The sequence below is a fragment of the Antechinus flavipes genome, chromosome 3 (genome assembly GCF_016432865.1).
Source record: "Antechinus flavipes isolate AdamAnt ecotype Samford, QLD, Australia chromosome 3, AdamAnt_v2, whole genome shotgun sequence".
NCBI classification, from domain to species: Eukaryota; Metazoa; Chordata; class Mammalia; order Dasyuromorphia; family Dasyuridae; genus Antechinus; species Antechinus flavipes.
This window is the reverse complement of record NC_067400.1, coordinates 275,226,412-275,243,588: the sequence shown is the minus strand read 5'-3', so window position 1 is coordinate 275,243,588 and position 17,177 is coordinate 275,226,412. Positions and strand designations below refer to the sequence as shown.

Here is a 17,177-nt window from a genome sequence, read left to right as displayed (position 1 = left end):
ATTGCCACTTTTTCCTCATATTGTAGGGTCTTGAAGTTCATACTGTTTGTAATTCTGTGGAAAAATAAAACACATTATTTTTAAAGTATTTTTTAAAAGCACAGTAATAATTTTTTTAAAGTGTAAGAATATTCTACTGTTGCCATCACTTTCTCTTTAGTTGATATGTACAAAATTTGTAAAGGCTATTTGGGGTAAAAATTATTTAATATCTGTTTATGCAGAGTTTTTTCTCATTTTCTTATAAAATATGTTGTTGTTTTCATGTAAAAGCCATTGAGTTTGGGATGTCTACCACCTGCCTTAAGTCTTTAGTATTTTCTCTAGCCATAAATTATTTTTATTTGAAGAGCCTTTAAAAAACATATTGTGTTATTTTCAATATATTTCCCAGCAAAATGGAATTCATCTCCTTTTTTGAATGGTGACAGGTACCATCTTAGAGATATGAATAGAAAAAAATTGATTGTCACATAACTGACTTTTGGATGAAATACAGAATGAATACTCTTAGACTATATTTGATTTATATTAGCGGTAGACAGTTGACTTTTGCAGGAAATGAATGATGGAAGTACTTATATAATACATGCATTTTTAGCCTTAGCCTTGAGTATATTCTGAACTATATACACACAGACACACACATAGGCACACACACAGAGACACATACATAGGCATACACACACACACACACACACACACACACCTATAAATGTGTGTGTAGAACTATGTACCTACATGGACACATATACTTAAAGTGTATATGATTTAATATATGCTTAGTATCATTAATTGTTTCTATCAAAAAAAAATGAAATGAAGTGAAATGAAATTATGGTAGGAGAGGCCATTAATTACCTAGAAGTGGGACCTTTACTTCCCAAGAATTAATGTAAGAAATGAGTGAGCGACCAAATGATGTTACAGTAGGATTTTGTGACTTTTTGATGAGTTTTCTTATACAATATTCATAATGCTATTGCAAAATGATAATAGTTGCCATACTTATATATATGTATATGTATATACATACATATATATGTGTGTGTGTATATATATATGTATATATATATATATATATATATATATATAAATATATATATATATATATATATATATATATATATGATTTCCTTCCATTTTAGAATTCTACTACTTAATAGCTGTGTCGGGATATGAAATCTGAATTAATACTTTAATACTTCACTCCACTATCTTGCCAACAGCCTAATGAAAAATGTCTGATAAATGTTCCTATGTTGCATTTCCTTTATAATATAGATTGAATTTTCTTTCCTTCTGAAAGCTGCCAATCATTATTGAAGTGGTGTCTCTCAGGTGCAAAAATTTTGATAAGAGAAATTTAATCATCAGTGTAATGGAATGTGGGGAAAAGATGCCTTCTGAGAAGAAAATGGGAGCCAATTTCTAATCTTTCTTCATTGGTATATAAAGTTAGCCTAAAACTAACCCTTGGTATTAAACTTTTTTTTTCTTTCACTGATTCTATGAATCTAAATCACTATGACAGGTACCTTTCAAGTAGTAAGACATAAAAAGAAGAAATTTCATACTAAACTCCTTTTCTACAAAATGTTTTCTTTCTATCCATCAAAGGAAAGAAGTGTTTCCTCATAGCAGGGGAGAAATTGAGAATGCTTCACTAGGAAAAATTGCCATCCAGCCAAATAGCATGGAGCCTTTATTCTATTTCAGTTCTCCACATACTGATTTAGGTTAAAAAGACTTGACAGTATCCTCAATTTTATATGAATGGGACAGCTGCCTGCTCAGGATTGTGAATAGTACATATTAAAATGCATTTTAAGTATTAACATAAAACCTATTGAATGTGCAAATTTATTCATATCAAATTGCTTTAAATGATGTGACATGCTAACATATCTTCTATGTATATAGCCAAAGGTGATTTCAATTCTTGGAACATAAATCATGTCACTCAGTAAAGCAGCAAAAGTGGATAGATCACCAGATGATAATGATTCATTGTTTTATATACTTTAGTGTTCAGTCCATCATGATCACACTTCTCTAAAACCTTAATATCATCTTTTCTCCTCCCAACTGATGACTGATTTTCTTATGAAAAATGTTTTAAAGATGGGTAGAAAATATATTTTTTGAAAAAAAAATGTATATGATGAAATAAAGTAAAATAAAATTTCCAGAAAAGAAATGAAGTATCAATGAGGTTTTATTATTGCCAACATTGCTTAGTAACTTGTAAAGTCCTTTACATTTAAAAGCTTATAAGTAAATGAAGACTGAAATGTACATTATGGGTATATAAAGTATTACAAATCACATATAATCCATTTAAATGTTTATACTATATCTTTTATATTTATATTAATATACATGCATATCATAAAATATGTAGATACACATACTATATGTGAAATTTGAATTTATATAAATGCACATAATATGTTTGTGTATGTGCACACATATGTGCTCTCTCCCTCTTTCTTTCTCTCCTTCTTTTCTTCTCTGTCTCTTTTCCTCCCTCCCTCTCTCTCTCTGTTTCTCTCTATATATTTCTTGTCACATATAGCTGTCCCTATGGGATTTTTTAAAATGACAAATATTTTGTCACAAAATATTTTTCTAACCTCGTGTTTATGTTTTTGCTATATGTTTCATTTTTATACTGATATATATGCATATCATAAAATATGTAGATATACACACTATATGTGAAATTTGAAATTAGACATATATGTCCATAATACATATGCTCACTCTCTGTGTGTCTCTCTCTGTCTCTTTGTCTCTGTCTCTCTCTCTTGTCACATATAGCTAATCCTGTGGAATGTTGATACTTTTTTAATGACATATTTTGTCACAAAATATTTTTCTAATATCTTGTTTATATTTCAATGTTATTAATTTAGTGTTTAAACTCCACAAAGAGTTAATATTCCTATTCATAGCCCTGTCAGTTATTGACATACTCATTTGTTATAGCATGTGCTGATCAGTCAAAAACTCAAGCTTTCAATTCAAACCAAATATTCCACACATTCTTATCTCTTGATTCCTGATAACACAGACTATCAACTTTTATACTATGAACTGATTGAGTCTTGACTAGGAAAGGAGATGGGATTCCTATCCAAATGTGAACCAGAGTTACATTTATAAGATATCTAATGTTTGAGGTAAAAAGGACCTCAGGGATCATCTAGTTGATTCTTTTATTAAATATGGAGAAACTAAGAATGAGAGAAGTGAAGCAACTTGTTCAGTGTGGCACAGTTTGTACAGGACAGAGGAGAGACTGTAAATGAAGTCTGATGAGTCTAAATTCAGCAGCCTTTCTTCCATATCACCATGTATCCCCAAACCCAACCTTCCCTATTCCAACAGGTTAAGTTTCTCCTTTCTGTTAGACATCCACTTGCTTAGATAATGATAAACCAACCTCTGTGTAACAAGGAGGCTAATTAAAGATACACCTGTACTGTTTAGATTCGCTCAGATCAAAACATCTTTAAGGAAGGAAATAAGCATTTATTAACTGCCGGCTGTGTGCTAGGATTGTGTTAAGAGCTTAACAAATATAATCTGATTTTATCTCTATTACAAGGCTGGAATTTAAATGCTATTCATCTGCATTTTACAATTGAAAAAAATGAGGTAGGCATATATTAAGTGATTTGCTCATAATTACACAACTAAAATGTACCCAAGGTTAGATTTGAACTCTCGTCTTTCTTTTTTGTGTCACTTAATAGTATCTTTTCCAACTGCATGTAAAGATAATTTTCAGAATTCATTTTTATATGTATTTTAGTTGCCTATGGTCTAGAAATAGTCCTTGTCTTTTAAAAAATATTTTCCTCTGTGATTCAAGGAAGCTGTTTATTGAAAAAGAATCTGCTTGTTAAATGGAGGATATTTAGAAATTTAGAAAAAAAAACTCTCTTCTATGTTCCCTAACCTATAACTGGTATAAAAATTTAGGTGGCATATGCAATTGTATTCTATAATAAGGTGGTATCAGAATAATTTCTGTTGAATCTGGGAGAGAGAACAGTTGATTTTTAAAAAATGGAGTTTTGAGGTAAGGCCAAGAAGACCACTAGGTACAAGTAACTTGTCACTGTAATCTAGCATTCATACTTAAACAAAATGGAACTTTCAATTAGTTTCAAAAGTATTCTTGTAAAAAGCTCAGATCATTTTGGAGATCTTATGGTTCTCTGAGAACTAGAATCTTGTAGTCAGAGAGATTGAATGAAGCTGTTTGAGATCATTTTATAGAAATGATTCGGTTCTTTAGGTGTTCCAGATATCATTTTCTTCTTCCTGCCTTCATAAAGCAAAAAAAAAAAAAAAAAAAAAAAAAAAAAAAACTGAAATCCTCTCTCTCTCTCTTTCTCTCTCTCTCTCTCTCCTCTTTAGAAGCAGCATCTCAAGTTTTTAATTTTATACAGTTGTGATAAAGGGGAATTTCTGAACATTTTAATGTAATTTAATATAATAATTTAATGTAATTCTAAACCATACAATGAGCATAATGTTTTGTTCACTGACAAGGTTTCTAGAACTTGGGGGGGGTTGAAGAGGATTTGTTGGGCTATAGTCTTCCTCAGGGACTAGGGAATACCACCATTCTGGTCTTTACTCATAATATTTTTGTGCTTCTTGTCCTCTCTATTTAGCTATTGTTCTGGTCTGGCCTCTGAAAGCACAGATTATGAGTCTAATCCTTCTATGTGCCTCTTTCCTGATTCATTAATCAAAACTTTTTGTATGTTACAAGTAAGTTAATTATTCAGTCATTTGAATAACTTTTTTTGAAAAGGAGGTAAACTTCAAGTGATAGAAAAATATTCTTATTGAATTCAAATTGCCAAATTTCTGAAGAATAAAAATCATTTATCATTAAAGCATGTTTTTGAGCAAAAAGTATGTTTTAGACATAAATATGATATAGTTAATTCAATTTAATTCAACAAGTATTTATTAACATTATTGCCAATTATAATGCAAGGTAGATAGGTATTTAAAAGCAAAAATATAAGTACTCCCTGTTTTCATGAAGGTTATATTCTTCTGAGGAAAAATTAAACATGCACAAATAAGTAAATATAAATATAGGGGAATTAAATAAAAAGCAACTTCTGTTAGAGAGATGGGCAGAGCAGGGAGATTAGCATTAATGATTGGAGCAATCAGAAAAGGATGTTCTCTAGGCTTTTACTTAAATTGAGTCTTTAAATGATCTAATTCCAAGACTGGAGCTAAAGAGGACAATGCCATATTGTGTGTGAAGAAGAGCACATAGGGTTGTTTGCCTAGGCACTGTGCTATGTGAGAAGCGATGAAGTATAATCACTGAAAATATATTTTGGAGCCAGATTATGAAGGATTTTATGTACCAAGTAAAGTTCATAAATTATGCAATAGGCAATAGAGTATCAATGAACTTTCTTAAGCAGGAGAATAATTTTCAAATCAGTTTTTAAGCTATAACAATTTGGAAGTTATGTGTAAGATATTGTAAGTTATGTGTATAAGAGAGGAGTGGCCATACACAAGGAGATCAGTTTAGATACTATTGCAATGAATTAGATGAAAATGTAAAGTGAATCCCAACTGTGGTGGGTGACTTTTAGAAAAGAGATATGAAGAAAGAGGTACGCTCTCATAGAGATAAAATTACCAAGACTTCACAATTGATTTGAGTAGGAAAGGGAAAGGCATTGGCAGTGAAGGATTGTGCGTGATTCCTAGGCTAAAAAGCTGGATGATTAGAAATTGAAGTTGATTGACTGATAAATGATACTTGTTGTTATTCAATTGGTCTGACTCTGCATCATTGCATTTGGGTTTTTCCTGGCAAAGATACTGAAGTGGTTTGATGTTTTCTTCTCCAGCTCATTTTTCAGATGAAAAAAACTGAAACAAACAGGATTAAATCACTTGCTTGGTCTCAAAAAGTAGGAAATGTCTGAGGCCAGATTTGAACTCAGTAATTTTGACCTCCCAACATGACATTCTGTCTAACGTGCCACCTACCTACTCTTCAATCATGGCACATTTAACAAAAATAGAGAATTTAGGGTTGGACTTATATGAAAAAACATTGCATTCACTTTTGTACTTATAAGAATTTGCCTCCAAGAGAAGATAGAGAACACTTGGGAGTATGTGATAGTCTGTGCTTAAGTTTCATTAGATCTGCAAAAGAAGATAAGATATATAAAATATAATGAAAAATATAAAATTATAAATACATCACAAACTAAATACTCTTACATTTCCAAAGAGAGAAAGATCATATTCACCTCTAAAAACTAGAGAAAGCTTCATGGAGGAAGAAGTTGTTGAATTTAGATTTTAGAGATGATTCCATTACTTGTATGAATGGAAGAAAATAATTTTTTTGGAATGGAAAAGAGTTTATTTTGATGTGATTATAAATATAAGAAAGATGGAAAACATTTGTTAGAGTCATATTTCAAAAATTCTTGAATTACAAACTAAAAATATGAATCATTCTTGGTTAGCAATAAGAACTAATAGGTTTAAAATTGTACAATGTTATTAGCTTAGTGAATTAAGGAGATTTCTCAGAGACAGTCACATAAAGGAAGCACTGGATGGAATGAAATTGGAAAACAGGAAAATACTTAGGATTTATTTCAGGAATTCAAGAAATTTTTATATGTATTAGAGTGATGACAGTGATAGTAGAAAAGATATATTTGAGGGAAAAAACAAATGGGGATACATTTAATAATTAGCTATAAGTGGGATATAGGAATGAAACAATATGAATTTAGGCCTTTGGCATCAGTGATAAGGGATAGGTAATATTCTGCTTCCTAACTCTCTTATATCTACTAAAGATAGAATTACCAGAAATAAGAGTTAGGAGGCAGAATATATTGAAGTAAAGAAAGATAATGCATTATGTTTTGCAGATTTTCAACTGATAGTGGTATTTCTAGAAAGAAATTCTAGGAATATATGTATCTGAAATTCAGGGAAAAAAATCAAAGGTATCTATACAAATTTGAACTTATTCTATATTATTTATTATTAATATTTATTATTTTATCAAGGATTATAAGTGGAATTATGGAAATGAACAATATAAATAAGAAAGAAAGAATAGAGACAGATGAGTGAGCCTGAGATTAAAGATTTAGGGAATACTTATGTTTAGAGGACAAAAAAATATTAAGTTACACTACAGGGAAAAAAAGGAATCCCCAATGTAAAATTTGCTTAGGACTGCTGAATAAAAATATGGGTATATTGTTCTCTCTGGGGAGACTATGAAAAAGAATGGAAAATAAATGCTCCATTTCAACTGAGGCTCTGTCCAGAGGAAGGAGAATGAAATCAGAAGTATTTTTCTTCATACTCTCTGTCTCTCTGTCTCTATTTATGTATGTGTGTATGTATGTATGTAAATAGAAGCCCAATTCTTACTGGAAAACAACCTCTAATATTTTTCTAAATTAATTTTAAAAAAAAGAAACAAATGATTTTATAAAACCTAATGTCCTAAATTTTAGAATGTTATTAGCTTAGTGAATTAAGGAGATTTCTCAGAGACAGTCACATAAAGGAAGCACTGGATGGAATGAAATTGGAAAACAGGAAAATACTTAGGATTTATTTCAGGAATTCAAGAAATTTTTATATGTATTAGAGTGATGACAGTGATAGTAGAAAAGATATATTTGAGGGAAAAAACAAATGGGGATACATTTAATAATTAGCTATAAGTGGGATATAGGAATGAAACAATATGAATTTAGGCCTTTGGCATCAGTGATAAGGGATAGGTAATATTCTGCTTCCTAACTCTCTTATATCTACTAAAGATAGAATTACCAGAAATAAGAGTTAGGAGGCAGAATATATTGAAGTAAAGAAAGATAATGCATTATGTTTTGCAGATTTTCAACTGATAGTGGTATTTCTAGAAAGAAATTCTAGGAATATATGTATCTGAAATTCAGGGAAAAAAATCAAAGGTATCTATACAAATTTGAACTTATTCTATATTATTTATTATTAATATTTATTATTTTATCAAGGATTATAAGTGGAATTATGGAAATGAACAATATAAATAAGAAAGAAAGAATAGAGACAGATGAGTGAGCCTGAGATTAAAGATTTAGGGAATACTTATGTTTAGAGGACAAAAAAATATTAAGTTACACTACAGGGAAAAAAAGGAATCCCCAATGTAAAATTTGCTTAGGACTGCTGAATAAAAATATGGGTATATTGTTCTCTCTGGGGAGACTATGAAAAAGAATGGAAAATAAATGCTCCATTTCAACTGAGGCTCTGTCCAGAGGAAGGAGAATGAAATCAGAAGTATTTTTCTTCATACTCTCTGTCTCTCTGTCTCTATTTATGTATGTGTGTATGTATGTATGTAAATAGAAGCCCAATTCTTACTGGAAAACAACCTCTAATATTTTTCTAAATTAATTTTAAAAAAAAGAAACAAATGATTTTATAAAACCTAATGTCCTAAATTTTAGAAGTCCTGGTTTTGATGCCCTGTAGGTATGGAATCAAAGTAATTTAAAGATTAATTTCAGTTCTTCAGTTTGTGTTCCAATTGAAAGATCATATTACTTCAATTATCAGAATAGTTATATGTTAGACATTCATTACTTTTGACATTGAGGATGAGAAACATTTCTATAACATTTCATCTCACAATGAGACAAAGATTCTTAGCTCCAACTGAAATATATCTCATGCTAAGAAAACTATTAAAATTACAAAATCCGAAATATTTGATTTTTAATCTTCATAATTTTCAACACAAATGTTCAGGAATAGAAGCAAAGAAGGTTTTGATTTATTGCACATATTTCTTAATTTGGAACTCTGGATTATAGAACTAAGTTATACTCAATATCTATATTCATTTTTTAAACTTCCATCAGTGAATTTTTCTCTCACTTTGGCCATTTATTTTTCTGCAATTGTGAAAGGCATAAGAAATAAATCAATTCATTTTGGCTTTGTCATGATAATATGCTTGAATGATTCTGATCAATTGAAAACATGTCTAAATTCTATGACTTGGCCATTCACATAATCATGGGATTACATTCAAAGATAATGTTCATTTTGTTTAATTCTAAAGAAAAAGAATAATGAACTGAAGAAAGCAAGAAGAATACAACCTTACAGAAAATATCAATTTACTTGAGTCTTTACTGTGGGCATAACGATTTTGTAGAGTTAATGTAGCAATTTATTATAAAAAAGCTTTGCAGCAGACCATGGTTGAATTTATGCTCACAAAAGAGGCATCTTTTTCTTTTTTATGGATGAGGAAGCTGAGGCACAGAAAGGTTAAGTAGATTTCAGTCAAGGTCGCATACCATGGCAGTGACAAATTTAGGAATAAAATTTAATTTCCTGAACTCCACTTCATGATTTACTTCACTAGATAATTAATAGCAAGACATGGTTGTTTTTGTATTAGCCCTGCTGATCACTATTAAAGATTTACCTTTGAGGTTTAAAAAAAAAAATCACAGAAAACCAAGTTTACCAAGGAACCTTTAATCCTTTTGTCACCAATGTAATAAAATACTTTGTTTAGTGCAATAACCTAGGGAAAGAGTATCTCCCCCAACCCCTGTATTTTCATAGGGAGTTACAATACAGTAGGAATTTTCACTGTTGGTGAAATTGATGGATTGAAATGGGCAAATGATTTAATACCTCATGGCTAACCTTTTTTCCAATGAGTTTCTCCATACCTAGTCTACAGACAGCAAACAATTTTTCAATACTACTTTTCCATCATATTAGAACCTTTGAATATGTGTTCTTTCTTGGCACAGTCTTCAAGAATAAGGAATAACCACTTCAATGAATCTTCCCCTCAGGTTTATTCTAATTAATTTCATTTTTTAAATAATTAGTTTTATCTTTCCTTTTTCAAAGTCCTAATCTGATGCTTCATCATGTTGTGGGGTAATACCAGGTTCTTAAAAAAAAAAAAAACACACAGAATATGTCTGACACATCCTACCTAGCTAGGAAAAACTTCAATATAGATAAGATTGTAGCATCTCGATCTGTTATATAAAGACTAGAGTAATGAATTTCAAAGAGGACAATGAACTATTTTGGCCAGAGAAATGATTGCTGACCATATACTAAATTATAGAATGTTCTGTGGAGATGGAAGTACCTACACATATGAAAATATCAATTTTCGCTACTTTATTTTTGCTATTTCTATTTGGTATTTCAAGAGTAACTTTGAGATGCAATAAAGATTGATTCACTTTTGAAGCTCGAGAGAAATAATGCTGTTAAGTTTAGTAAGAATGAGTTAAATCAATTTAAATCTTTAATTCTGATCTATAGGTCATTCTCAATACCAAATTACTTTTCTTAAAGCAGTATTTCTAGTGATAACTCTCTAGTTCAAGCTGACATTTATTACCATAATATATTATTCCATCACTCAGGACATTCAAGACATTCATTCTAAATGAATTCCTTTTCATTTTAAACTACTCAAGAAAAGCCTTTACTGTTTTTTTTTTTTTAAAGAAACAGCAAAGTACTTTAAGGATCAATAATTTAAAAGTGTTTTCAATTGATGAGAATTATTTTCAAGGGTTTTATCATGGAATATTGAGAGCATATGGATTAGATTAATATTATTGTCAAGTTACTAGCAGCAAATATATACAAGCACATGCACAAATATATAGATATATACATATGTGTATATATCTATATACTTCAAAGAAATTAGTACAGTATTGCATATATATAATTAAATCCTACAATAATCCCTATGCTGCTGTTAATAGTTTATGATAAAATAATCAGATTAAGATTCAATTAAAGCCCTCTATTACATTTTTTTTAACTGATTTGTGAATGACTCTCTGCCAGGGATAACCAAATCACTTGCTTGAGGTCACTGATTGATCTCAGATAGTGTCTTTTCCTGGGTCTTCATATATTAGTAAATCACTTTCCATGGACTCTTCAGAACTCTCAATGGACTTCCTTCACTTCACTGAAGGTACCATTGAGGAAGGGTGCTAGTGCAAGAGCAAGTCCAACCCTTGATGTTCTCGAGCAGGAATATGCAAGGCAAGACATTTTTCTCTAAGGAGTATAAATCTGGTTATAAAGCAATACTGTGGGTGGAAAACCAGGGTCCTTATTACATTACAAATATTGCTAACAAAATATGTTTAACTGAAAAAAATAATACATGAATGAAGCAATTCTTTCCCAACTTACTACTTGAAGATTCTTCATTTTCCTTCAAAACTAATGTTTGAAAACATAATACTTCTGTCATTTTATATGCTGGGGTGCCTGACAAATGCTATTCCAAAGAAAGAACTTCAATTTTCTCCTCTTTTTTGTTATTTCCTATTCCCTGTTCTTAGCTCACGTGTGTAACTTTTTTGCTGTGCCCTCAGTGGTCTCACATTTACAAATTACAACATAGTGCTTGTATGGCCACTTGCTGTTGAATCATTTCAGTCATTGCCAACTTTTTGTGATCCCATTTTGGAGTTTTCTTGGCAAAGATCCTGGAGTGATTTGCCATTTCCTTCTCCAGTTCATTTTGCAGAAGTAAAAAGGATTTAGTGACTTTCTCAGGATCACATAGCTAATGTCTGAGATTAGATTTGAAATCATGAAGCTGAGTCTTCCTGATTCCAAACCCAATGCTCTATCCAGGGTACCACTTACCTCAACCTAATGACACTGCCCATAAACATTATTTATCTCCTAGCAAATGTTTTGGGCCCTTGCATGCCCTAAAGATAAATCTTATTCATAGCAGATAGTCTAATATATACATATCTTTTGTGTATTTTTTACCAGAGGAGATGCTGTGTAGGAGTCAGTAGTTTGGGGAAAACTTGGGTTCAAGTCCCTCATAGACTACATACTAGTTACTGAAGTATGGAACAGTCACATAATCTTCCAAGACTCCAAGCTACTTTCTTAAACAGTGAGTTAAATGTAAGGTACTGATCTGAATTGGTGGAATTTCTTTACATGAAGATTTTTTTTTTTTTACCAATGGAACCACTGGTCTGTTCCAAAACATGCAAAACAAAAACAAAAACAAAAAAACCTCCCTAAAGCATGGAGTGGAGTTTAGAGCACACAGTAAATTAAGACTGCTTCAGTAGTTAAGAAGCATTTTTATTCATGCAGGCTCCCTATCATTGTAGATTCTGCCCTTTCTGTCAATTGGTGGACTATTTTTGAGAGCTGCTATTACTGAAAAATTCATTATATCTTGGCTAATCTAGTGATAGGTCTCTCTAAAGTTATGTAGACTGTGCTTCAGACAAAATCTATTCAAAGCTTACAAATTTTGGTAAGAGCTTGTGCTCCATCAACATAACCTTTTTATACTTGGGTTAACAACCTAAAATAACTTTCATGGCACAATAAAGCTTTAGAATAGGAAGTTAGTTAAGAAGATACTTTATTTATATGCCTGTAAGTGATACTAGCAAAATCTTTAAGTGAATGAACTATGACAATAACCTCCTAACTGGTGACCCTGTCCTCCTTCAGCGTTCTAACCTTACTTGTATATAGGTTTATTAAAATTAATATTTCTAACAAAAGTTTCCAATCAGATTACACCTAAAATTAAAAGTCTTCAGTTGTCTCCCAAGTGAAAAAAAATTTAGTCTTTCTTTCTAAGTCCTCCATAAGCTTTCTTAATTTGTTGTTCTAGGTTCATTAGATATTATTTCCCTTTATGCACTTATGCAATGTAGTCAGAAGACTATGCTAAGTATAGAAAGACCTGTGTTTGTATCCCAGATCCAACATTTATTATCTGTGTCACACAAAACAAATCATTAATCTTTCTGAATTTCATTTTTCTCCCTCTATACAAATAGTATGTTACTCCACTTATAGGGCTGAATGTTTGATCACAACCAAATTCAGTTATTTGCTATTTCCCATTTCAAAATTTCCACCATTCAAATCTTAACTTATTGTTTTCTAGAAGTGAAAAGTCCTTCTTTTCATCCACTTTTCCCTTCCTAGATAGACTTTAAAGTTCAGGCACTCAAGTCATAGCTACAATTCCACAAAATTTCTCTTTCTTTTGAGTTTTGATATTAAGTACCATTATTATATTCCCTTACACTTTCTTTTATACCACAATCCTGTGTGTATTTTTTTAATCTCCCCTTTTCCATTATAAATTTGTGGCAGTAGAGATACTGTCTTATCAATAATCTAAAAATCCCCGTAGTACATTAGTGCAATGGTTTTATACTCACTACCATTAATAATTAGTTTAATTGGCTTTATCCAATTGAATCATTAGACTTGAAAAAACTTTATATTCTAATGGATATCCTTTTTCTATATTATATTCCCTCTCTAGCCTATTACATTATCTTGAAAATTATTTCTGGGTAAAATTACTTAATATTTCCAACAAAACTTTCCAATTAGAGTATACACAAGCATAAAAGTCTTCAGTTGCCTCCCAACTGATTTCTTACTCTTTTATTCTAAGTCTTCCATAGCTTTCCTAACTTGTAAATAAGTATGATGAAAATCAATAGATCTTGGTGAAAGTGAAAGTATTCAATTAAAACATATTGAGTACTACATTTTTTTCAGGAATACTTATTTTACCCAATTTGCCTATTTTACCTTATGTCAGGTCATTGTTATCCTTTAACAAAAACATTCAAACATAATAGTTTTTGCTTTACAAAATATATAAGATAGAACCAGACAAGACAATACACATGGCTCCTAATAAAAATCTAATTAATTATACATATATAAGATCCACTAGATCAAGAATTAAGTTTGAGATAAAATACTTTATAATAGATGTTTTTAATTTTATATTTCTAGTTTATAGAGCTCAAAAATACCATTTCAATTTAAAGCATATTTTGAAAAACTTATTTTAAAGTGACTACTTTGTTCATTGTGTTAACTATCAGACAAAGGTTTTTAAAATGCACATTTCTTTTCTTATGCTATTCTGGCCTTTCCTGCTTGACAAGCATTGATTTTTCTGTATAATTTATGGAGTACAAGCCAATATGTTTTCATTATATGCAACTTCTTTTTGTCCTGACATCAGCACAATTGACTGACTATTCAATATTGCATATATTTTAATAGTTAAGTTCTGTATAGAATGGATAAACCTAGGATTTTCCACATTGTCCCATTCATTTTCACTGACTTGGCCACATTTGGGGTTCTAAATCCTTGTTTATCAAGTTGTTTTGGATGGTCATCTTTAAGTTTAATAATAGAACTAAAAAAAATAAGATAGAAACCCCATTTTTAAATCTTAAATTTTATTTTAATTGGCTTTTAGTATTGTATGTTTTATATCAAGAAATTCTATATTTTGAAGAATATTCTGCTATATTTCTTTATAATAAGAAAACATTATAATATCAAATCCCTTCATTAAATGGACAAATCCATCTAAACACAAGAGGAGAGAATTTTAGATAATGAAAGATAACTTCTGATTGTTTAGCATAGCATAAGACAACATATCAACATGATTTAATTTAAAATGTCTTTGGCATCATGTACCTGAAGTTTAGATATGTCCCTGGGCCATTCTGTTTTTTCAGTTAGATGACAAGCTGACACAAAGTTTTTAAATATCCAATTTTATTTTCTGTATTAAATTATAGGAATTAAATTACAACCTATTGCATCTAATAAGACTCAGAAATAGACTCAATAATGCCATTGTTACAGTTTGTTGTGAAATAAATCCTCTTTATCATTAAAAAATGAGTGGAAAAGAAAGTTAAAAGAAAATGGAAATATAAAAAAATGAAATGCTTGTACATTGGTGTGTTGTTTTTTATTATATCAATAAAACACATTTTATAATTTTAATGTGATCTAGACTAAGGAACATTTACAAACAACAAAAATACTTTCTTATTGTAGTACTCTTAATAGTTTTTATGGGTTATTGTTATAGAAAAAATAAAAGAGAGGCATAAAGAATTTAGAGTTTAAAATGGATTCAAAAAGATTATTAAAGAATTACACACACACACACACACACACACACACACACACACACACCAGATTCTACACCAAATGCTTTATAATGTCCAAAAATCATAGGGAATTTGGGTTCAAATCCTGGTTCTGATTTGTATGCCTTATTGTTCTATGAATTTGGAAAAATCATTTCACCTCTGTGGATCTCTATTTCCCCTCCATAAAACAGCTATTGAAGATAATTATAATTCTAAGATTGTATCACACTAACAGGTTAGTCATTAAATTCAATTCTTACAACAAAATCTTGAAATTCCAAGTGCAAATATACACTCTTTTGAATATACTAGTATCTCTAAGTGTAATGTCTGGGCTACCTTTCTGGAGAATCTCTGGACAGGCCATGATCTTTAGGTGAAGTGATGAAGGCAGGAAAGCCACCATGAGGCTGGTGAAAGATGGAGTCTGGAATTTGGAATCTGGAGTCTGGAGTCTTCTCGGGTGTCTGTGGCTAAGAAAGCTGTGGCTGAAAGCATCTTCTGTGTCTGAGACTCCCTTAAATACTTCAATACAATTACATCACTACAACACACTGAGCATGTGCAACCATCACATCACCATAGAGAACCATTATCTCACACTAAGTTGGGGCTTAACTATAAGTACCATGCTGTCCTTGATTCAAGAACTTCCCAGAGTTCAGGCCCTCTACAGCTCTCATTTCTTTTGTTTTAAAACATAGAAGGTCATTCCCTCCCTGATTTCTCAGGAATAGAGGTGATAATACCAAAAAGGAGGTGATTATACCCTCCCTGACTTCACAGGAAGGGAGACAAAAACACTAAAGAAAAAAGGGGAGTCAAACCAGATATTGTTAGCAGGTTTCCTCTGGGCTAAAATTGAAACAGGTATAAATAAATCCATCAGAATGGGAAGTATTACATAAGCATATAGTAATATAAGTCAGGCTAGTAGTGATGTAGTAAACAACATGAATCAACATAGTGATATAACAAACAATATGAATATACATGTTCATAAATCCTAGAAGAAGGTTATATAAATAACAATCACACATAAATCTCCTTCAGCAGCCAAGAGGTAGTCCAAAACCAATCTATTGTCCATTACTTCAGTGTCAAGGAATCCAATGATTCCTGTATGTTTTGAAGTCCTGCATCAGTCTCATCATGCATCAGAGAATCCAATGATTGCTGTGGGTTTTGAAATCCTACAACAATCTCATCATGTCTCAGGGAATCCAATGATCCCAGCTGGTTTTAAGATCCTTCAACAGTTCTCATTGATAATTTTTGATGTTCATGAGTCAGTTGCCATAACTGCCATGCTCTTTCAGTGTGGACACAGGCAGTGATGGAACCACTCAATGTTTCTTGGGTCTTCTCCATTGTTTCAATGGTCTTCTCCATCTCTCTCTGCTGGACAAGGCGAATACAGCTCGTTGGTGCCCATATGATTCCTTCTCCAGCTGTGGAAATACAAGAAAACTCTCTCCCCCCAAGAGTTAAACTATGTGGTCCCTTGCATTCACCAGTTTCTGGGTCTCTCCACATCACCTGGCAATTATCTAAAGATAGTGGAACTATTCGCACTGGACATTGCCATTCCAGTGGGTTATAAAACCTATCTGCCAGAGCCAGTACATTTTTATCAAAAATAAAAAAAAATTAATAGTGTAAAGAGCTAGATTTAAAAGTTCTCTAGAATTACCTATGGCTCCCACATTCTTTTGTTTTTGGAGGAATATCTTGATGTCTCTGTTTCTCCTCTCTACTATTGCCCATCTTTGAGGATTAAAAGGTATGCCAGTGGTGTGTAAAATCTGATACTGTGCACAAAAATGTGCAAAATATTTAGAAATATATGCAGGTCCATTATCTGTTTTTATTGCTTGTGGCATACCCATAATTGCAAATGCATGTATAAGTAATTCAGTGACCACTCGGGCTGTCTCTTTGGCTGCTGGTATTGAAAAAGTAAATCCTGAAAATGTGTCTACTACAACATAAATAAAAGACAGACAAACAAAAGATTTATAATGAGCCACATCCATTTTCCAAATTTTACTGGGTCTCAAACCATGAGGGTTCTTCCCTGGA

General features: G+C 31.3%; 1 protein-coding gene across 1 annotated transcript in view; it reads left to right on the top strand.

The window, feature by feature from the left end:
* The window catches only part of IL1RAPL1 (interleukin 1 receptor accessory protein like 1), a 1,575,275-nt gene that overhangs the window by 969,901 nt on the left and 588,197 nt on the right, over positions 1–17,177 (top strand). The window lies entirely within an intron of this gene.